The sequence below is a fragment of the Trachinotus anak genome, unplaced genomic scaffold (assembly GCF_046630095.1).
Source record: "Trachinotus anak isolate AG129_WGS33_773 ecotype Australia unplaced genomic scaffold, CSIRO_AGI_Tana_v1 ptg000024l, whole genome shotgun sequence".
Classification (NCBI taxonomy): domain Eukaryota; kingdom Metazoa; phylum Chordata; class Actinopteri; order Carangiformes; family Carangidae; genus Trachinotus; species Trachinotus anak.
The window spans coordinates 1741055-1763719 of NW_027273875.1; the positions used below are offsets into that span (position 1 = coordinate 1741055).

The window sequence follows — 22665 nt, forward strand, 5'->3', positions numbered from 1 at the left end:
TGTAAGTGCAGCATTTAAGCACCTTTCAACACAGATTAAAAGTTGTGATGCTTTTCCAGTCAGGAAAATTAGCACTGATAGTAAAAAGACCTGACCCTGACTGGAGTTAATTGAAGTTGTTTCATCCATTTGTCTCCCTTGCCTCCCTCAGCTTCGCTCTCTGCTGGAAAAAGTACCACTGGCGCAAAGCCCCACCATAGCATAAATTCAGTCTGTTGAAAAACCAATTAAGAGCCATCTCAGCGGTCTTTCTAATTGTCAGTGGTGTTTCTGGAGATGGCCACCAGATTTGCTCTGTGATGAATTTGTGTTTTAGGTTAATGGTCTGTATTCTGTGATTTTCACACAGCCTTGGGATGGTGCCACGTTGGCAATGCTACATACATGGCTGATTAATCTACCTCTTGTGCCTTGTGTTCCAGCTGTCGTGATGGTTAATGTGCTTTTGTTAACGTACCTGCAGTAACTCACTGAATTTAAAATTGATGTCGCTGTCCAGAAGATGGAGACTGAGAGGCACAGACAGAAAATTCAGTTTGGTGACTTAACATACAACACAGAAAAAAGGACAGCCTTATAAAAACACAATGCTGCATTACATTGCATTTATCAAGCATGTCATCTTCAAAGCAAAACACATGATATTGCACTTGCCAAGGTCTTTATTCACCACATTAAATAATATTCCAGTGAGGCCAAGTCATTTGCATGACTTTGCGTTTGTGCAGCTGATTCCGCTCCGAGGCAGATGCAGCACCAGCTGTTTGGACAACCTCAGAAGTCTTCAGATGAAATGGAAAACCTTGGAGAGAAGGGGGAAGTTTTGACAGAACAGGTGGCGGTGAGAGAGGAACACAAAGCCAGGTGACTCCAGGAGAGAGGAGATAGAGATGAAAAGACGTGAGACTTCCTTGGTTATGAATGAACACAGAAACGTTCCAGATCTAAGAGAAGATTCAAAATAGTTTGCAGCAGTTCATCTTTAATTAATCACTTCACAAGCAGAAAACCAGTGTCAAGAGCACTGCAGCAGTACCGCATACAGTAATAATATTCACGACACATTTTGGTGTACCTGCTAAACTTTAGCTTTAACTCCCAAAATACATCACTTATCCAGTCATAATCAAGCCAGTTGTGATACCAACCAGTGTGAGTGTTCCTCTGCAGCGCACATGGAGTGTTCCTGTCTCTGCGTGTGGTGCTCACCTCAAGAGCACTTAGCTATGTTCTTCACAAGGTCTGCTGGTGAGTGAGGTGACAAATTCAGAGAAACTGATAATGATATTTTTCATTTAGAGAGTTACTTGAGATAGTGCTTTGTAGTGTGAGGCTGCTATGGCACAGCCTCTGTAAGACCCAGTGGTGTCCTGAGTAATGATGAACATTTATGTAAGTATCCACTTTGTTATTAGTCCTTTATTAGGCTAAAAGCTGTGTCAAATTTTCTTAGAGCATCAAAGAAATGCAGCATTCATTTTAGAAACAAGGGTCTGCCAGGGCAGTGTTTTCTGCTGGTTGCACGAGAAACAAAGAGCTTTTTTTATTTTAATTGGCTCATTGGCTGCTCTTTTATTACAAAACTGTCCCCTGGTCCAAATAAAAGGCACATTTGTCCACAGAGGATCTTTTTAAAAGTGTCACTGCAGTCCTATAGCTCCCTTGCTGCTCTAAATGGGTGATCGCTGGCTGCTTCTGGCTGGCACTGGCAACAGCAGGGACTCTAGAAATAATTGGGATGCCATTAAACTGCCCTCACCAGTTGCTGTTAATAAAGCTCTGTTCAAAAAAATACCCCAAAGACATTGTCTATTGGATAATTTATACCTCTTCCCTCACATAAACAAGTTACCTTTAAATAAGTAATGGAGCCCTAATTAGCTTCAGCACATCACTCTTAGCATGAATGCTTGGTTTGAGGCTGATGACACACAATGGAGAAAAACAGACAGCAAGTGAGTGAGACAGGCAGAAATGGACTCACACAGAAGTCATCACAGTTAATGAGCATAACATATAATTTATTTGAATTATAAAGGGTCTTAATCATTTGTTGCTCAGATTATTCCCAATAATTGTTACTAAAAGAGATTTTCTCTGAGGTGCACTGCTTCAATTACTGCTGTCCTCAATATCCTTATTTAAGCTCTAGGAGGAAAACCAGAATATAATGTGTGTCTGTACAAATTGCTGGGGCAAACGACATTGCAGAGTAATTACATAACCCTGTGATCACATTGTAGAAAATAAGGAGATGAAATAATCAGATAGATCAGGCTGCAATTATTAGAGTTCATCTAATATAACATCTGCACATCTCAATTTGAAAAACAAAGACAGCTTCAGTTTTTCCATCAGTGTTGAAATTACTGCTCATTTATATCATTTGAGATTTTCTTTGTTTCTTGTTGCTCCATTTCATTAGACCCTATAACACACTGTGCTCTTCAATCACATCTGAGTGGAATATGGACAAGAGCCAAATTGAGGATGAATTGTTGCCAGGAAGTGTTATCCCAGCAGGACTGTCTAAACTGCAGCATTTTTTTTTCACCCCACTGCAGAATGATTAAAAACACATTGTCTTTGAACTCCCACTTGCTTGTTTTGAATGATTTTCTATGTGGTCTCTTTAGGGAATTGCTGGATTTGCTGCTTGCACCACTTGTCCTTTGGTGTGCTACATACAAACTGAGAGAATGAATTTCCTTCGTACCTCTGTAGCACTGAGCATTGTAGACACATCCATGGAAAAAATCACTGAACTGGTAGATTTGTGTGAGAATTATCTGTAACGAACTGCTAATGGAGCTGGGAGTTCATAGCTTTGCTCAAGTGATGAAATCCAAAATGTGATAAGTAACTAGAAGTGCAACAAACTATTTTCATTATAGATTGATCTATTGATAATTTTTTTTACATTAATCAAGTAATCATTACACCTGGAATTGTTGAAAAACTGATCATAATTTCTCTTAACGCAAAGTAACATTTAGATTGAGTGTTTTGTCCAACCAGTGGTCCATACTGAACAGAAAACCTTCATGTTTGAGAAGCTGGAACCAGCACCCTTCCTCGATTATTTAAACTATTAAAGGATTAATGGAGATGCATTAATGGAGATGAATTATCTCAGCACTAAAAGTTAACCCTTTAGTCTCCAGCTCCCCCGTCATCCAGCTAAAACAAACCGCAGATACATGTGTACCATGTTCCACAGTAAGTAGGTCATTACACACTGAGAACTGATGTCACTGCACCTGTTAATCCATTCTGCCGTCGTCATAATGCTGAATTTGCAATTCCTTGCACATGAATCATATATGGTATCCTTACTGCTGATACGTCTGCTGGCATCCAACACACATACAATAACGCAAGCCCTGGCCATGTGCATTTATCTTCACACACACACGCTCCCAACCTCATTACACACAGGAACACAGACACATTAACATTAACACTTTCCCCTCATGCAAGCTTAACGCCCACATACACCGCCCGGTGGCCCCTCCTACAAGCACACCAACACAATGCTGACCCACTGGGGACTCATTAATTCACTGGCTGGCAAGGGAACCCCCTTTGGGACAGCACAGCACATGGACATGTCACATAATCCCGGTGACATGAATAGCCAGGGGTTTCAGCCTGTCTGAGAAAACAAGAGGTCTGTAAAAGAGAGAGGTAAGAGGGATTGAGTGAGACAATAAAGACAAAAAAAGGCAGTGAGGATGAGAGAATGAAGGAATTCAGCAAGAAGAGAAAGTGAGAAGGAAACAGTGACATAAATAAACGAGTATGAAGAGAGTAAGAATTATTTAAAGATGAAGAGAAAAATAAAAAGCAACTGAGACTACCTTATTGAATAAAGTTTATGTGACTGCCATGGCATAAGCAAGCCTGAATATGAAATACTGGCTTCTCTTTTGGATACAATAAAATAAACAGCACAGTGTTGAGAGATGGAGAATGCCAGAGAGGCCCACAGGGCTTGACACATTTTTCTTTTCTGTTAGATTATAATATCACAGTGTTGGTAAATTCACATGGGTATTTGTCTGTGAGGCGTACGAGGGCAGTGCATATCACACATCAACACTTGTTGTCTTGGATTTCAGGGGCAAGAAAAGGGCACAGGCCTGGACATGCGGTGACATTTAGAGAGGGGGGTGGTCATGTGAAAAGTGGGGGTAGTGAAAGAGGTAACAAATTATGGGACTTCAGCTGAATCAGTGCCAAGTTGTTCAATATGATATCCAAATTTGATATACTTTATATGGGCATGCCATCTATAGGCTAGACAAGGTTGTGGATCTGTGGTGCTGCTAATCTAGACTAGTTCCTAGTGACTGTGCTACAACAACCAGCATGCACCTTTTTATAAATGAGTTGTGTTGATATCTATGAGAAACATGTATGATCCATAAAGAGATAAAATATAATACAGTACATGTTTTTAATGTTGATTATATTTTGATAAATTATATTTTCTTTTCACACATGTATTGTTAGTGTGTATATGATCCACATCTATTGCAGGTAAGAGATAGTATATACATACAGTATGTTCACATTTGCTAGATATAGTGCATATGCAGATTTCACCAGTATTCAATATAAATACCGTACATCAGATGTTTGTATAGGATGACTCAGCTATACCCATGTTGATGCTAAATATGTTCTGGGAATCAGGGCAGATTGACCCATCAACCCACCCTGAACTCACTCAGCTTTTCATCTAGCTGACATTAGATTTTGTGGCAGTGAATACTTGGGCAGAAGAATACATCCATTCAAGGTAGTGACGGGAGTAAAAAGCTTTTCAGCTACATGATACATGACAGGTGCACTTGCTTACTTGAATGTCTCTGAGCAATTACATGTTTTAAACTGAGAGCATCTGCTCCACTAGTCGTTTTAAATGTCGGAGTAAAGGTTTAGTTCTTTGGAATGTGCATCGATGAAAAGTTAAATACCACCACTCAACCTCTAGACTCCCTAAAAATCAATTTTATCGTGAACTAAGGAGAAGGCTCCTCAGATTCCTGATGTTTTGTGTTGTGGTGGTATTCGGTGTGTTTCCTCCCTACTTTGGCGCTCCCTTAATTGCTTCTTAAGCTCTGTCGAAATCTTTGCCCCAGGTTCGATCGTCATCAGTCATTGTAATTGGTCCAAAAGAAAACAAAGAAATGCACATCTCCCTGGGAGATTTTTTTCCCCAACAATATTGACTTGACAAACGGCTTTGGTTAGATGCTGTGGTTGTGTTGGCCCAGCAAGTGCGTTCAGAGAGGTAAATAGTTTCATTCAACACCATTTCCTTGGGTGCAGTGAATCTTGATGAACGCCATAGGGACATTTTCGTGTTTCATCTGCTTTTTTTTTTCCCATGCTCATGATACCATTCTGCAACACCTGGAAACCTCAGAAATCATATCCAAATCATCAGTTTCACTGACCCACTGGCACATATTTGTCTGATGTTTCCTCTTTTGATCCTTCCAGAAGTATTTCCCTTAAGCGCTCAAAAAAATTCTCATTGCGAAAAAAACCCCCCAAAAAACGACAGAGGTGGAATGGGCACAATTATGTGTGCCGTTTGAAAGGCCAGGGAAACAGCTGCAGAAGCACTGGGGCAGGTGTGACAGGAAAAGCAAAGCAGGATGGCAGGGAACATCTGCTTAAGTGCTCTCCAACTCATGAAAAGAGATGAGATGAGAGGCGAGGTTATGAAGGAAGTCAGTGGCTTGTAAAATGTCAATCCAGCAGAGCATGATAAAACAAACCTTTGACACAGGTTTTACACAGGTGCGAGCACCTTTAACACACACTTTTTTTCAATCATTTTTTCAAACATCCCTTTCCGTGCGCTTCATTGATGTCGCATATACATCTTACATGAATGCAGCCTGATCCACTTCCTGCTTGTTAGTCTCCAGCAAAATGAAAAAGAGAAAAACATGAAAGGGAGATGGAATCACACAAAGTAGATTTAGTTTGAGGTGAACAAGTTATTAATAATTACATACACCACATCCTTTCCTTTCTTCAAGTCACTCTTTTGGTAGCAGAGTTCTGCTGTTGAGGGTCAGAGCTACAGTGAGCCTTTGCTTTGTTTAAAGAGCTGTTGTTAAAAGAGGACTGAGGGTTAAATTTGCTAATATATGTGTATATCAACCTTGAATTTAAATGTCATTGACCGTGGCACATAAGGACTGCCACTGCAAACTGTGGTTAAATAGCTTCTGTTTGGTGCTTACTCTCCCTGCTGCATAGTGGATCTTACTTTCTCTGCTCAAACGTTTTCTCTGTCCTTAATTTGAAGAAGATAAACGACTTGGGTGTGATTTTCTGTAAGCTTTTATCTTGTTCTACCATCTGCTGTAATAAAAGCTGCTGAAAGCTTTAGGTCCATTTGTGCTTCTTCCTGTTTGGTACCATGAACTCAATACAGTATGCGCCATAAACCGCACGTATGACAATTCCATAGGCACCACCACTATCTTACAAGAAAGTTAACTGTACTCACTAACTTCCCTGCAGGACATTTACGGCTTAGTGTGATTGTTATTTATTTATTTATTTATTTTGTTTTTCGTTGTTTATTGTTTTGTTCCACTTTCTGTTCTTTTCTGTACAGAAAGACAAAGAAAACCCAAGAGTGATGGGAGGAATGGAAAAAAGGAAATCGAAGGTGAGAGGCGAGTGAAGAGATTGGTCTTTGTTTGTGACATCTTTGTCCATCAGCACAGTCTCACTAATGTAATTACAGAGGCCTCTATGCAGTCACATAATGTGATTGTTTACATCAGGTGATAGCATGAGGCCTAGGGGGAGATGAAATACTACCTACTTTCAGTCAGATGTAATAGGTCACAACTGTGAAGCCCAAACACTGCACTGGGGTGATTTACTGCTGACATAGATTAAAGGAATGAGAGAGATTTATTCAGAATTTATTGGGTATAAATAATGATGTCCGTGTCCTAAACTGTGACACTTTCTCATTAAGACCTCCATCAGTGTTGACTTTGTTTTTGTAGAGGAATATTTGTAGGTGGGACGTGCACGTTCTTACGTTCTTGTTCCTGCACTGACCCTAGAGTGTGTCTGTGAACATCTGCATGGGTTGCATGTACAGTATATCATGATGGTGCAGCAGCGGCATTTTCACATAAGCTCCATCATCCAGACGGATTCATACAAGTCAACAATGACACCATCCAGAAGCAAATAAACTAGTGATTTACTTTACTGTGTGTAATCTGCCCCAATTCCTGCCTACTTCTCCATCTGCCTGGTGGATTTTGCTGTTTACTTTCTTGCTTTAAAGCAGAATTAAACTCCTTTTCATTTGATCATCAGAGAGTCACAATCGGGAACAGCATTACCCAGTACTGGGGAAATAATCTTGTATAAACTATGTACTTCTGTGTGTGTGTGTTTGTGTTTGTGTGTGCGAGAGTGAGAAAGAGTGTATATGTACATGTATATTGACACTCACACATTATGCATTGCACCACTGCCACATGATTGGGTGATAAGATAATTGCATAAATGAGGTGTTGATAAGGTAAGTGCTCAGTGATACGTGTTTCCATATATATGTGAATATGCAGTATATGCTCGTGTGTATAGCTATAAATACATTTGCTTTGCTGGGAAGGAAAAGTTGAAGAATTTCAGGTGGCCACGATGTACCTCAGTGTTCTGCTGCCCTTCACAGCCACAAACCTCTGAGAAACTCTGCAGACACAGGGAGAAACAACTCATCAAACTTACATAAATGCCATGTCTGATAGAAAACGGCAATGAAATGCCATGCTGCACCTAGAGTAACAGAGGCGTTACTGGCACGTCTTTGATCTTCAGAATGCTGACAAGGCATTACCTGACAGAAGTGTGCACTGATTCACTTTCTTTTGTTGAGTTTTTGTAACTCATTTTAAGTATGCTACATTTAAGAGGAAATGTATTAATGATATAACTTGAGAGGTTTACAGCCTCTCCCAGCAAAATTTTGAGTCTTTGAGAAATCTGGTAGTCTCCTCTGTCATTACACTACATTCTGTTGTTGAGTATTGTCACACAGAAAGTTGACATACAGGTTAGATGTAAGTGAGGAATTAACCCTAAGAGAGTAGACTAACAGGGAACTACTCTATGCATTGAAGCTCCTGCTGAACTCCTTCACTTCCCGTCTTCTATTGCCAGTAAGACAAAGACACGCAGAGAAAGACAGTGTCTTGTGATCAGCTCCAGATGCCTTGTGCAGCTTAAAGTGATCACAGGAGGAAGGTAAGAAAGAATAATTGAGTCAAGCGGCTCATATGTTTTGAACATTTGTAGTCTCATCATTAGAGGAAACTCTGTGCAGGCCTTTTTTTTTTTTTTTTTTTTAAGCCTTCATTATTCATTAAAATGGTACATCCATTTTGTTACAACAACTGTCTCAGAAAAACTTGTGCTGGGCTACTGCAAGTGTTGCATCATGACCTTTATGCAAGATTGACAGTATTTTCTTGATTTAATTGTCTTGCTCAACCAGTGATACATGTTTTTCAACCTGAAAAACATATATCACTCATGGGTAAACATCAAATTAGAGTAAGTAATAATACACTCATTCATTTATCAGAAAATAAAAATGCTGTATTTTCCATCGCACACCTCTGCACCATGCATCAGACTTGAATTATGACCTGCTCCCTGTTGTCAAGCACCTCACTGAAAATTGTTATAATGTTTCGCAGGAGCTGAAATGATCTTAAAGTCTGACAGTCTGTTCACTACTAAAACAGCCATAAGTATGAAAATACAGTAAGACTGAGCTTATCTTATCTCATTAAAATTCACAGCTAATTCACTTTCCACTTAACAGACCTTGGATGTTTTCCTGTTAATGTATGTTCTCAGTTCATTCTAGAAGCATATCAACTTGTAAAATGAGCCCTCTGCTTCACAGTTTGACTCACCAGTTAAAGTTCCTCTCCAGACATGTTTCAAATTATGTAAAATACTCTGCTGTGATTAATATTTTGTTTAACATGACTTTCCCACATAAAAAGAGACAAAAATGGGAAACTGCAGCTGGAAGCTCATCTATGCTTACTTTCTCATGCAGAAATTCTTGATCAGGCCTCATGCCCAGCCCACCACTGGTAGGTTGACCCGTGTAAGAGCAGTGTGTATCATAATGGTCAGCGACAGAAACATCTAAGAGACTCAGCCATGTGTTTGAGCCTCAGTCAGATCTAGACTTAGATGAGGAGGTTGTAATGCAAAAAAATCAGTGACTAGCAGATGTATTAGAATGAGTAGCATAGTTAGTGTCTTTTATTTGTCTATGCTGTTAGTTAGTTTGTAACTGGCACTGGCTGACACAGTGTTAGTGGTTATGCTAATAGAAACTCTGGCTCTCTGTACTGACAAGATTTCAGGTTTGCCTGCCCCCCTTCCCCACAAGTTGATAGGATTGATTCCTTAGTTATATGACATATGAATGCCTGGCGGTCTATATAAAAAAGATCATATGCACAAGGTTAAAAACTTGATTTTTATTGAAGGAGGTCTTTAAAAATGTTAAAACTCACTGGGTTAGAAACAAGAGTTGGTGTGTTCTAAGCAAAGTGTAGCTAACAGGCAAGCTGATTCATTTCCCCCTTCATGCTGCCTATTGATGCAATGTTTTTTGTGAAAATCTGCCACAGTGGGCAACTTGCTAGAGGGGGCCAAATACTGTGCTCCTCCAGGTTGGTTCCTGAGAGCCTGTAGTTAAAAAAACCCTGGTACACTGGTTTGGCTGGGGGCTGGTGCCTGTCTGCAATGATGGGTCTGGATGGTTGTGTGCTGGGAGTTCTGCAAGATCACTGAGTCTGTCTCAATGGCTAGCATGAGGTGGTGCAAAAGCATCCACAATAAAGTGCACTATATTTGCAGAGTCCATTGTTTTATCCTCACTACTAATTATTGAAGAACAAGTATAATCAGCGGGAGGGTTTGGCAGAGTGGAGTTGGGGTTTGATAGTGAAAGATCTGGACCAGGATAATTCATCTTGTGGAAGTGCTGGCAGATTGATTAGCCAAAATAGATTGCAGGTGAAATGAAACCTAGTTGTTGCAATGAACCATAATCTCTGCATTATTTCATTTAGTTCCGCTTAATGTACCAGGGCTATGGCACCTTCATATTACCTGGCATGGAAAATTAATTGAAGGCTCTTCCACTCTCATACATCATAGTTTGAATGTTATTCTGGGGTGGAACTCACATTTTTTAACTTCACAGACAGAAGGAAGCAGCAGAGTTTCCAGTCTGACCCACGCCTCACAGTAAAGCATTTACTCCACGTTTTCAGAAGGTTAAGCTTCACCTTTTGCATCATATATCTATTGAAAAGCTCATTTTACTTCAGTGTCATTATTTAAAGTACCATACCACTATGTTTGCAAATGTTAGCTTAACTTCAAATTATGCATATATTTTTGAATGCCCCTCAGTTTTAGATTTTTGTCCATATTTCTTTTTCCCTCTAGTTCCAGGCAATTGCTGGTTTCCATTCATTTCCATATGGTATGAAAAACAATTAGGTGACTCATGAAACTTACTGGAAACTCAATAACAGTAAACATCAAGTCGGTATTAAGTGTCCTTGTGTTATCTTTACAAGATACTCCAGTTTAATTGCAGATTGATTTGAATAGTCTGCTGTATAACTTCACTACAATAATGTAGCTTGTTATGTGATAAAGATTGTTTACTGTGACACATTACAAAACTCAAATCTATAATATGCAAAAAGGTGAGGTCTTTTAAAATCAATCAAGTTTTGACTACACAGTGTCTCCCTAATAATTGCCCAATTCAACAGATGTGTGGCACTGGGAACAAATGACCACCAGACATTGCAATTTCTTGTTTTATCATGTAGTGTGTCACAGTGAAAGACAAATGCAGGATATGGATTGTAATACAATATCCTGACAAACAGACTGGCATTTCAGATTTTTTTTCCTTTTTGATGTTGTACAGCATCTACAACATGTTTTCTGATGTGCACAGGGACATACGCAAAATCTCTCTACCAATTAGGAGGGAAAAATTAGTCCAGCTTTGGTTTCATTCTTAAATCTTTTGCTCCTGTCAAACTGAACAGTGAAGTTGCTTCTTTTGTATGACATGGGGTGTCAAGGTCCAACTTGTAGTCTTCATTGTCTCTTGGCTGGGTCACGTTAGAATATACGACTCTTTGATCATTTGAAGAAACATAAATATTCTGAACATCTGATCCAAGCATAAAACAATCTTTTGTAATTTTATAATCTATACATGCTTTGTGACATCTCTCACTGTTATGAAAAACTGGAATGAAGGAAGCCTAATTATGACCTTAGTTCCACCAACTCATATATATAAACTATGACAGCCTTCTGAAATCATAATGTGACAGTGTTAATTAGATGAGATGAATGCAGTGAAATAAAACATTATGGAAACAAACTAACCAATTAAAACCATCATACACACTGGTATGTGGTCTAGTTTTCCATGCAATTGATTCTCAGGAGATCTCATTAAGTGTCCTGGGACTTATCCTCCTGAAGCACTTTCTTCAGACCTTCTCTTTCTCACCATTCCATGAAATTTTGCATGATCTGTATCTGTATGTACACACTCACGCATACAGGACATGCACACCCCATCCCTTCCACTTTATCTCCTACAACATCTCCTGAGTTTATCCCAGCTTGATGACCTCATGTTTTATGGCCTCTAGACTAAGCAAGGCCATTAATGATCTTATAGCTTATTCTCCTCTGTTCAGATCAATACTGGGTTTGCATGTCCACGCTCCAGTGGCTCTGTTATGAGAATAAACCACCAATATTGTGACATACAGGACCCCTAGATGATGCATGTGGTCCCTGTGGTTAATTCTGCTTGTCACAGGGACAACTCTATTGTCAGTGCAATATGAAGTCAACATTTGTGAGAAATGGTGCTGTCTTCTCGTGTAATGAACGAAAAAAATTTCACCTATGTGTCTTGTAATGACAGATGCCAATTAGTGGATTCAGAGAATGATAAACTGCAATTTTCTCATGGTCTTTCCTCGAGCTTTATTTTTATCCTGAAGACTGATGGGGACTGATAGAAGCCACCATGACTGCAAGATTAGACTTTTAACATTTGGCCCAATAAATCATTATGTAATGGTGGGAAATGGGTTCCTATATTGGAATTTTAAGGTTCAGCCTTATTTCAAATTTGTGCAAATGGTTTCAAAGTCATTTTTTGTTGCTTCACTTGTAATTTTTTTAATACATTCAAACATATAGCTGTAATGTTTTTTGGTGCATTGCAATTCTTGGTTTCGTTCATGCCACCAAAATCTCATTTTATTTTGTGCTGCTAGACCGTTAGATCAGATTTGATTGCATCTTGCTCTGGTTTATCAGTCATTTCGCTTGGCGGCTGACAGAACAGCACTGAAATTGACTGAAGCTTTGGAAAGTCTCACAATATATTCAACTCGCATCTCAAATGAATCCCTCGGTTGGGGACCCAGTGGTCAAACCTTTCTGAGGACATATCGAGCAAATTATTGATTTTTAACACTTCACTTTATCTTCATCAAATAGCACTGAGACCTGAATGCTCCAAAACCGACAGCTTTGTCCATCCCCCTCTTTCCCTCTCTCCCACTCTCTATTCCTTCCTGTCCTCCCTCAGCTCCTTCCATCCTGTCCCTTCCCCACTGCTCCATCCCACCCTCTCCCCCTCCATCCCACTCTCTCATTGTTTGAGTCCCGCGTGGGGGGTACCCAGGGGAGTGTTATCGACATGAGCAATAGTGTTTCGACTTTCTGTTGATGTTGATGCACACACATACTACTCTGTGTCCTGTGTATGAACATAGAGGTCAACAAACAAACAAACCAAAAACAGCAGTGCAGGCGCTGCACTAACAACATCTGAAGTCTTAGATGATAGTAATAAGAGTTAACAAGAACCATTTTTGTCCAGTGTAGAACTTAGAACTCTTTATGTACACATAACACAACTTTTCATGTTGCACGTAGTCTTGTTATTTGTTGTGAGATAAGCTTTTGCAGTGGCTACAACTAAGACTTATGCGATTTATAAGCAAAATGACTTTGAATAGTACTGAAAGTCTCCCAAAATATGAATTGTTTGGGGAAAAGAAAGAAAGAAAGAAAGAAAGAAAGAAAAAACAAAACAAAAAACAAAAGATCAAAAACCCTGCAGAGCTGAAGGAGCTCTAAACAGTGTCATCACAAAATAATATTTGTTTAGTTCCCCACTTGAGTCACAACATTGGAACTGCCTGATACGTTATTTTTGTCTTTCCCAAACAAGGACATACAGTATGGGAAATCTGAGATGGTACAATAGACTCCAGTGTGCTGGATTTATGCTCCCTTTGTGGTTTAATTGGCAGCATTTCAACAACTGACTGAGCGTGTCTGACAGTAAAACAATTTTATACCAAAAGAAGTTAGAAATGAATTTGGCAACAGGAATGGTATGAGCAACTTGTCCATTGGTACAACACAATCTTCATCGTTAAATTAACTTACTTAAATTACATTTATACATAATGTGAACACTTCCACTCACTGGTGACTAAGCATTTTCCTCAGCAGGGAGAGTGAGGTTGTACTGAAAAACAGAAAGCGACAGAACTCCAATAGGATTCTAATGTGGTTGTTTCCTATACATGTGTAAGAAGACGGATTTTGGTTAATATTATTTGAACCCAATAATGTGAAAGCATTTCAGATCTCTGTGGCTAAAGATCAATGGAAATATGTATGGTCCTATATATCATCTGACACCAAATACAAATCTACATATCCCACAACCACCAGGATCTAAGGTGTGCAAAGTCTTTTAAATATTTAATTAAAAATAATTTAAGCTTTATTAGCTTTTGCTTATTGTGCGAGTTGTGACCTTGTTTCCTTTCCCCCTCCATGGCTTTTGTGTGTTTTTTCCTTTGTCAGATTATTTTTTACAGTTTTAAAGTGCTAAATGCATTTTTAATTATGAGACTGTCTTCCTGTAAAAATGACCCCATAGATTGTCTTTGCAATTGTTGCAATTGTAGTATGACAGGAGCAAAGGATGAAGTAAGTGGTGTTGTACAGTATATAGACGGGCCGACATAACACAGGACTTTCATACAGGAGATCACTAATCGCTTCCCACCACTGTTTACCACTGCAGACATGACAACAAAGGTCCAGTGTGCTTGTATGGGTTGTATCCCAGGGTAGAAATGAATGACCTATATGGTTGTGTAGGTTGGAGGAGTTAGCTATCCCAACCTGGGATTTGAAGCTGGTTTTCAGGGCTCTGGAAAAGCTCTCATTTGACCTCCTGATGAGTCAATCAGACAACAAATCTCCTTGCCTTACCACTGTCAAATAATTTTCATAAAAGTTAGAACCAAAAAACCAATATCTTTACCATGACACAGTGTGTCATAATGCCCCATACATGTGTGGTTATTATATGACTGTCTGTTGCTATCTCTAAAAGGTGTGTATTTCCACAATTAATAAGTGAGCATTTGTTTTCTCATTGATGGCCAGGTATTTTAGATATTATATAATGAGCGCTAAGTGGTTTGACATGCGCACGGATCATAATACCCACTCATCACATAAGTGGACCAGCAACGATGAAGTTAGGAGGTCAGTGATTCTCAGTTGTTGGGAGGAAATGTATCACACCCTGAGCATTTTAACTGCCTGTCATGGTGTGCTATCATTGTGGTAAGTTCTTTGTGAGTCTACTACACCAAAGGGCATTATGAGCAGCAGAATAAGTGCACGCCCTGGTCCATAGCATCTTAATGTGGTATGCTTCAGTGGCACATTCATTCCATACTCTAAGGCAGCTTTGCCTGCAAGGCCACAATCATTTGCCTCAGCACTGGAGGACACAACGTGACTCTTATTTTGCAATCTGTGCTTAAAGAAGCATGAAACATCTCATCAACAGAAAATGGCTGGCAGTGGCTTGGATGGTGTGTCGTTTCCCTCCTCACTTCCATAACATAAACGGCTACAAAACCTTGAAAAAATGTTTTTGCTCTCTGTGTCACTTTTTGTGGGCAGGAAAAAATAGCTAAGAGGTGCAACAAATCTTAACGCCTGAGTGCCACATAAGGATTTTGTCCCTGTTCCCTCTTTATGATATAAATAGAGGTCTGTGTTACTTCACCATCTCCCCCCAGATTTAATGAAGATGAGTGAACAGTTGCTTTTTCCATAAATCCCATATTGCATGTCAATGAAATCACTTTATATTATTTCTCTCTCCCTGTCTCGCAACATTGAGCAAAGTTGATGGGATGATCATGGAGCATGTAGCGCATCAAATGCATTTCTGAGCTGCTTTACCCTTTGCATTTCTAGGGCACATTCTCCCCGACAGTCCTCCTAATATAGGCTTATTGTATAATATGCAGTGCTTATACAAAGCATAGTTTACACCCAGTGAGACACCACAGTCTCTTCAAACATTTCATAATAATGATGATGATGATGATCACCTGTGCAGTGAAGGGAGGAAAGGGGGTGGACAGCAGTTTAAGGTTCAGAATGAAAAAGAAAAAAAAACAAACCCGACTCATTGCAAAAGTCAAAATTTTGGGTTTCCATTTTCTTTCCAGAATATAACATGAACTGCTGACGGAGCCCATGCAAGCACATATATTAAAATGTGTGAAATGGTTCCAATATGGCTGAAAAAAGGCTTAAACTGGGTGTCCTTAAGGAGAGAAGTCTGTGTGTGTATGTATATATATATATATATATATATATATATATATATAGTACCTGCTGTATGAATATACTTTCCCATTCAAGTGAATATTATTTGTTTTTTGTTTTTTTCCCTTGATTTTATGTTATTTCAGTTTGTATCCCCAGGATGTAGTAGCAGCAGGACAGCAGGAGGGATGAGGTTGTTCTTGGTGACAACGGTTGTCAGGCTCCTGGGGTATTGGAACATATCCTACGTTATAGGAGTGTGTTTGGATGAAGAGTTGCTGGAAGCTGTTGTGAGACTTGTTTTCGGGTGCTCTCCAGGTGTTGTCTGGGCTGTCCATGGGGGATAAGGGGTAGAGGGAGGATGAAGGCAGAAGGTGAGTTATGTTTGAGTGTGGATGAAGGGATGAAGTGAGTGAGTGACTGACTCACTGAACGACTGAGAATGGGTTCATGCTAAACATGTCAGGCAGTTTATTTACAGTTTGCTCAAGTAAGGAAGAGCAATAGCATTTTGTGTTTGTCCAGTTACATACAGTAAAATAATTCAACTGCAAAATGTAAACATTTTGATAATTTTTTTAAATGCTTTATTAGGTAGGACAACTTTCTCAAACTTAAACTCTTAAACTTAAAACATGTTATAGGGTTTTTATGTGCATACCAAATAATGAAATGTGGGTCTGTGTCTTCTTTCAAACAAATGTCTTATTAGGGGTTCAATGTGCCAATCTGGAAATCTACCCATAATCCTCAGTTTTATGGGTGTAATAAGATGAAGAGATGAAAGAAGTCAATCCTGGTGCTGTAAATACTCACAAGCAGACCAAATGTGTATTAATCCGCAGCTGAAATTAGTCCCTCAGAAATGCATAGTGTACTCCTGTTTCAGTAACATTTGCCCAGCTTATTTAAGGAAATTTCTGACCCTTTTGTGTAACAATCCCACTTTGCTTGTACTTGAGCCTCAAGAACAAAGCTAACATTTTCATCTTTGGTTTCAGACCAAAGACAACAACCTGCCAGTGTGACAGCATCATGAGTGTTTGACTCACTAAATCAGTATACTGTGGATAACCAGAAACTCATGTTAACTCAGGATGCTTTGGGACAGCAAAGAAGAGACAGTGACAGAAGGAGAGAGATTAATAGATGGGATGGATGGAGGGATGAGAGGACAGATAGAGCAGGCATATTACTCTTTTGTCTTTTGGATCCTTGCTGCTATAGTTAAGGGAGCCTACTGCACTTTTCAACGGTGCTTCCCCATTTATTATTAAAGCAGTCAGATGAATCTTTCATGTACAGGAAATTAAAGAACACAGTGGAGGAGTACATGGATGAAGGCAGTGATGAAAGAAAGCAACAGGAAGAGAATGATGGACAGAGGGCAGTAAAAGAGAGACAGAAAGGTAAGGTGAGAAGGATAGAGAGAAACAGGTAATCGAGAAAAACTAAGAGAGACAGGAATAAGGTGAGGGAAGCAGACTGAAGGGTGGCAAAGACCTTGTTTTTGTGTATGTGTGAAAGAGGGAATGACAGGGGGAGAGACACAGAAAAAGAGCGAAGGTGTAGATGAAAGGAAGCAACATGCTGCTATTGCTTGGTTCACACTTCCCCATAAACAATGAAAAACCTTTCTTCTGTCCACTGCTTGTTTCACTCAGGGAGGATCAAAAGCTATGAATCACACTGCACTTGGTGTTAATTCCTGTTCTGACACCGCAGTTTTGGGTGTGTGAGACCTTTTAGAAAACATGACTTTTTGAACTTGTGTATTTTCAGGGATGACATATGAAATAAATTGTTATGCCTGAAATATCAAGGGTATTTCATTAGGTTGCCAGCTTGCAGCAACCTCTGGAGCTGAAAAATTGCAGTTCCTCGAATGGCCACTTGAGGCTGACCCCAAAAGTGACTCATTCCCATAGACTCTCATGTTAAAATGTCCATCTTTGCAGCAGAAATAAACATGTTTACAGCCTGGTACAAAAAGTGGCTTCTCTAAAGTTAATTTCTCCCTTCATGACAACTGTATGGGGGTGATTTTTTTATGTAACTCACCCCTTTTAAATTTTATTAACGCTTAAAGTTATGCATAATTGAAGGCATGGTTGCTTTGACTGACAGTGTAGGCACCGTCACAGTTGAATAGCTGCTTGGGGTCTATTTGCTAGCTGTCTGATAGACGTCACCTCATCTTAAGCGAGTCACTGAATGTGACTGTTTGTGGTGCCTTTTGGAGGAGAACTGTGCTCCTATTTTTAGAGGTGAGTGAAATTCTAGTTTTATTTTATTCATATGTTAGCACTAATTACCAGTATCTGTGTCTGTGCTCACCATACCTGTTTTGTTAGCTCATTAACTAGCTAATTAGCCAGCAAATGAAGTAGCCTTGGGTTAGCCTTTGAGCAGGATGACCAAACACCCAGCTGTGCTAACAATGCTAATGGAGGCCAAGTTTTTCTCTGTCCATGGTGCTGAAACATTCAAACCAAATCTTATTCTGTGTCTTAAGTGAAGCTCTGCAAGTGACACTGACTCCGGTAACATCATTTGAGGTAATTTATCAGATTTTGTGCAACTCCCCCTGGTGCCACATATGCTGCAGTACTCCTTGTGACATGTAAACAGACTCTGAGCTGGTGGGATTCCCCTTTAAAATCCAGTCTTTCTTTGTCACACTTTTATTTAGCTGAACACACAAATTAAATCCATCTTTAAATTCTGCTCCTGCTGCTGACACTACATCTTTTACTATCACCTCTAGTACAGCACACCAGAGTAACACTACCACTCTGTAACTCAAGTTTGTCTCCTAAAAATTCCCTTCATATACTTCTAAACTGTTTCTTCATGGATGAATGAAGAGCTACATTTGCTACCTGCGGTGGATTCACAAGGAGGTGGATGGTGGCAGTACAACGCACATGACATGCACATGGTTACTTTGTGGTACTTTGGTTAAGGTTAAGGAGAGATCATGGTCAATATACATGTTGTGTCTGAAGTCACTGTGAACTTTCTCTGTATTTGATGACACTCTGGTCTTTCCCAAGTGCTGTAAGTGCCTAAACATAACCATAGAAAAGTGTAATCATACTGTAGTCATAGTACATTGCAAGTTTATATATTTTGGGAAAACACAAATATATTTTTTCTGTAAACATTTTATTTATATGTTCAGTATTGCTATATTTGCAGTTTGCCAGATACGTAATTTAATAACATATCCTCATTATGTCAATAGAAAACATAATCCAGTAGCATTACGTTTTCATTTTAAACATATTAGCTGTTGCAAATTAGCTCTATATAGATGTAATTTCTAGGAGATAGGTTGGCTGTAAATGCTGTAAATACATTCTATACCTGTAGCATTGTCCTGTACAGCAGCCCCTCTACACTGAACCACTACTGTAACCACCTCAAACCCCAACTCAAATTTCTCTCTCTGGAAGCCCAGCAAAAGTTTGTTTTAAAGAAACAAACCAATCCAAAAATGCAGCACATAGTCTGTAAAATATGATTCTATGTAGGTTTTCTTGTTGAGTTCAGTTGTGTTTTTGCGCAAAACATCAAATAACATTCATCTTTACTTACTTGAAGGAAGACAGACTCTGAATTCAGCTGCTGCACAGATCAAGATAGATGTTCATGATCTTTTGAACATCTATAAGGGAAAGAGGGGTCATGAATAAATATAGTATTACGAGACAGAACAGAAAAGATTGGGAGAGAGATAGAAAGTTAGAGAGCCATACAAAAAGATCAGAGGATGGAGAGAGAAACTGGAAAGAAAGGAAGGGAGGGGATGAACGTATAGCAAAAGAGGGACAATAAAAGAAATGAAGGAAAAGGGACCAATAGGTGATGCCCATGGATACCTCCCTGTGGGATCAGAAAGGAACACAACCCTTACTAGTATGTCCCCAGATGAAACTCTATAAAGCAAGCTACAGTATTGGAACTTCCATCTCACCCAGCCGTAGGCCAATAGATAAATACTGCACTATGTTTTTTTTTCTTCATCATGAAATATGATCATAGTCTGTCACTGTATGTGGCAGCCTACACATCACATCTAAGAGCACAGGGAGGTCTATGGAGAGAATCCAGCTCCCACAACCACGAACCCATACATCACAGATTCCATAAAGTAACACTGTCCCTAAGTATTACTCCCTCAGAGGGACGGTTCTCTTTGGAAAGAGGCAAGCTTCAAAAGCAACAAGCTAGTACATCTATAACCCTTTCAGCTCTAGAACCATAAAAAAAAAAACTGTCTACAAGTATTTCTTGAGCTGGTGGTCTCAGTGGGCATGAGCCCAGTGACTGCAGTAGATATGCACCAGTGCCAAGAAGCTCAAATCTTTAATTTTTTGGGGGTTTTCTGTCTTTTCGTATCTTATTCCTAAATAGGTGTTGAGTATATTTAGACCAGCAGTGGCCAGGGAACACATTTGTGCTTTGCTGTGTTCATCATAATTAACAAATACACAACTCGGAGCAGCTCTGCTTATGTATTTTTAATAGTTTTGAGATGATACTGGTTTTGGCACATATTGGTCTTTAAAAGTACAGACAATTCTTGTCCTTAGGATCAGAAATCATTGATGATAACAAATAATATTATATAACACAATTCAATATGAGACAAGTAAAATAATATAACTTTTTGTGGGGCTCTTTTTCTGTAGTGGAATAGAAGAATACACCAAAAAAGAGCATGAGTCATGAAAACTGTTTTATGGCAATTTTTAGTAGTTTTATTTTGGATTTGAATGCTTTGAATTCATCAATATATTTTCTGATTTATCAGAAATACCTTTAAAATATCCTGGATGAATATAAAATATTTAATTTAACACTTTTATTTCTCTCACATAAGAAGCCTCCATTGGTACAGCATGTATGTCCAAAGCAGGAGCAGGTGACCATGTGCCGTTAAAATCTGAAAGTGTGTAGCTTTTCCTTCCTATCAGAAAACTCTAATTGATGTTGGCTTATTGGTACCTCTCTCCACAGAGGCTGAACCAAACAATGCAACCACACAATGTAATATTTTGTTATGCATCCAAACCTGTACTCCTGTATTCTGTCATCTGTGGTACATAGTTGCCTATATCCCAGGCCTGTGATGAATGAAGAGCCTCTATCTATGACCTCTCACTGGAGACTCTGTTGGTGGAGTGACAAAGTATGCTTCTCCAGCACAGTCAGTACCACTCCTGTGGCCCATAAAGTCACTTTGTCCTAGTAGCACTGCCTGTGAGAACCCATAGATCTTGATCTACTGAGCAGTGGGGGTACAGCAGATGTTTGGGGAGCAGCCTGGAGTTATGGCCTGAGAGACTGCTGGCAAAATTGTTGTTAAAGTGTATCATTTGTCTATAGACATGAGGTGTTTTTTGGGGTTTTTTTTTTGTTTCGTCATCCTACCATTTAGCAGGGATGTGAGGATCTCAATCGGAAAAGCCATATAATTGCAGTGTATTCAAATTTAGTGTCTTTAGTGTGTCCGTGCTTGTCTTGCCTGTGGCTCTCACTTTGAGTCACTTTCTTTAAGCACAGTTTAGAGTGCTGGGGAGAAAGGTGGGTGGGGTGGTGAGGCTCTGCTGCCACTGTGCACAAATATGCTAAGACAGAGTGGAGTAGATGCAACTTATTGGAAGTTTTGCTGTAGTGAGACGGCGGCAGTAGGGAAGAGAGGAACAGAGAAAGAACCCCTCCTGCTTCACTGAACATTTGCCAATTATGAGTTCCCCTAGAGATGAGATTTTATTACAAGATATCCACCAACTCTTAATCAGTGTAGAGCCTGTGGTTTGATAGCTGTAGCTCAATTAATCATCAGCATGCATGCACAGTTGTTGACAGACAGTAGCATTGTCTGTAAAGCTAGCTATAAATTGACTGGGAAGGTGGGGCCAATTAAAAGTGTGTGTGTGTGTGTGAATTGTCATAAGCTGCTGGTATCAAGATCATTAATTGGTGATAACCAGGATGTGATTTCAGATGAGTAAAGTTTCAGTTTGCGATTGAGATCAACCAGCCATCAGACCCAACTGGTCACATTTTCCTGAGCACTTCTTAGGTAGAGTTATTTTCAGGGAAATGTTTACTAAAACCAAGGCAATATTTCTCCTACACTATTGTCAGGCCTCAGTTCCTCCCTGAATCAAAACTGGTTCATCTAAATCCTTCAGTTGGTGCAGAGGTGGTTGTTTTATGGGGATCAAAACCAGCCATGCAGAATATTTCATGCCATCATTATAATCTACACACAAATGTAGTTAAACTGGATTCTGATCAATGCACATACCCATGGTTCAATTTGTACATCTGTCTGACCTACAGGATCTCTTATGATTGGCCTTTTTAATGTGAATGGTTTTCCAACTAAGAGAGAAAACAATTGTTTGACTTGGATTTTTAATATACAAAGGTTCATTCACTGAGATAAAAAAGAATGATCTTATTATTATTACAGATGAGTGATCTGTAAAGTTGAATTATCTCAGAATCTTTCAAACAATTGCACTAATCAAAATAAATGATTGTAACACTCATCTCCTCTGAACACAGATTTGAATCTATAGTAAACAAGAACAGAACGATTGTTAAACATTCACAGACTCATAATCAATCTGATACGAACCAAACTATCATTAAGCCGAGTGTCATTAAGCATTCCACCTAATGTGACATTTGGCTGAATCATAATTGATTTGGGCATGTTCCGTGTTTGTGAGATAGGGTAAACAGATGAAAATCAAAGGACCCAGACAGAGAGATGAAGCATCTGCCAAACTGACATTTAGTTGGCTCACTGTCTAACCACCCGTAAAGGTCTGT

The 22665-nt window shown here is 39.3% G+C and overlaps 1 long non-coding RNA gene across 2 annotated transcripts in view; it reads left to right on the top strand.

Moving 5' to 3' along the window:
- The window catches only part of LOC139607435 (uncharacterized), a 306610-nt gene that overhangs the window by 113441 nt on the left and 170504 nt on the right, over nucleotides 1–22665 (top strand). Inside the window, exon 3 of one of the 2 annotated variants that reach the window (XR_011684852.1) lies at nucleotides 6647–6797. The exons of the other annotated variant lie outside the window; for it this stretch is intronic. This is a non-coding gene — a long non-coding RNA (uncharacterized lncRNA). Of the gene's footprint in view, nucleotides 1–6646; nucleotides 6798–22665 lie in introns of those variants that run through there. 2 annotated transcript variants of the gene reach the window in all.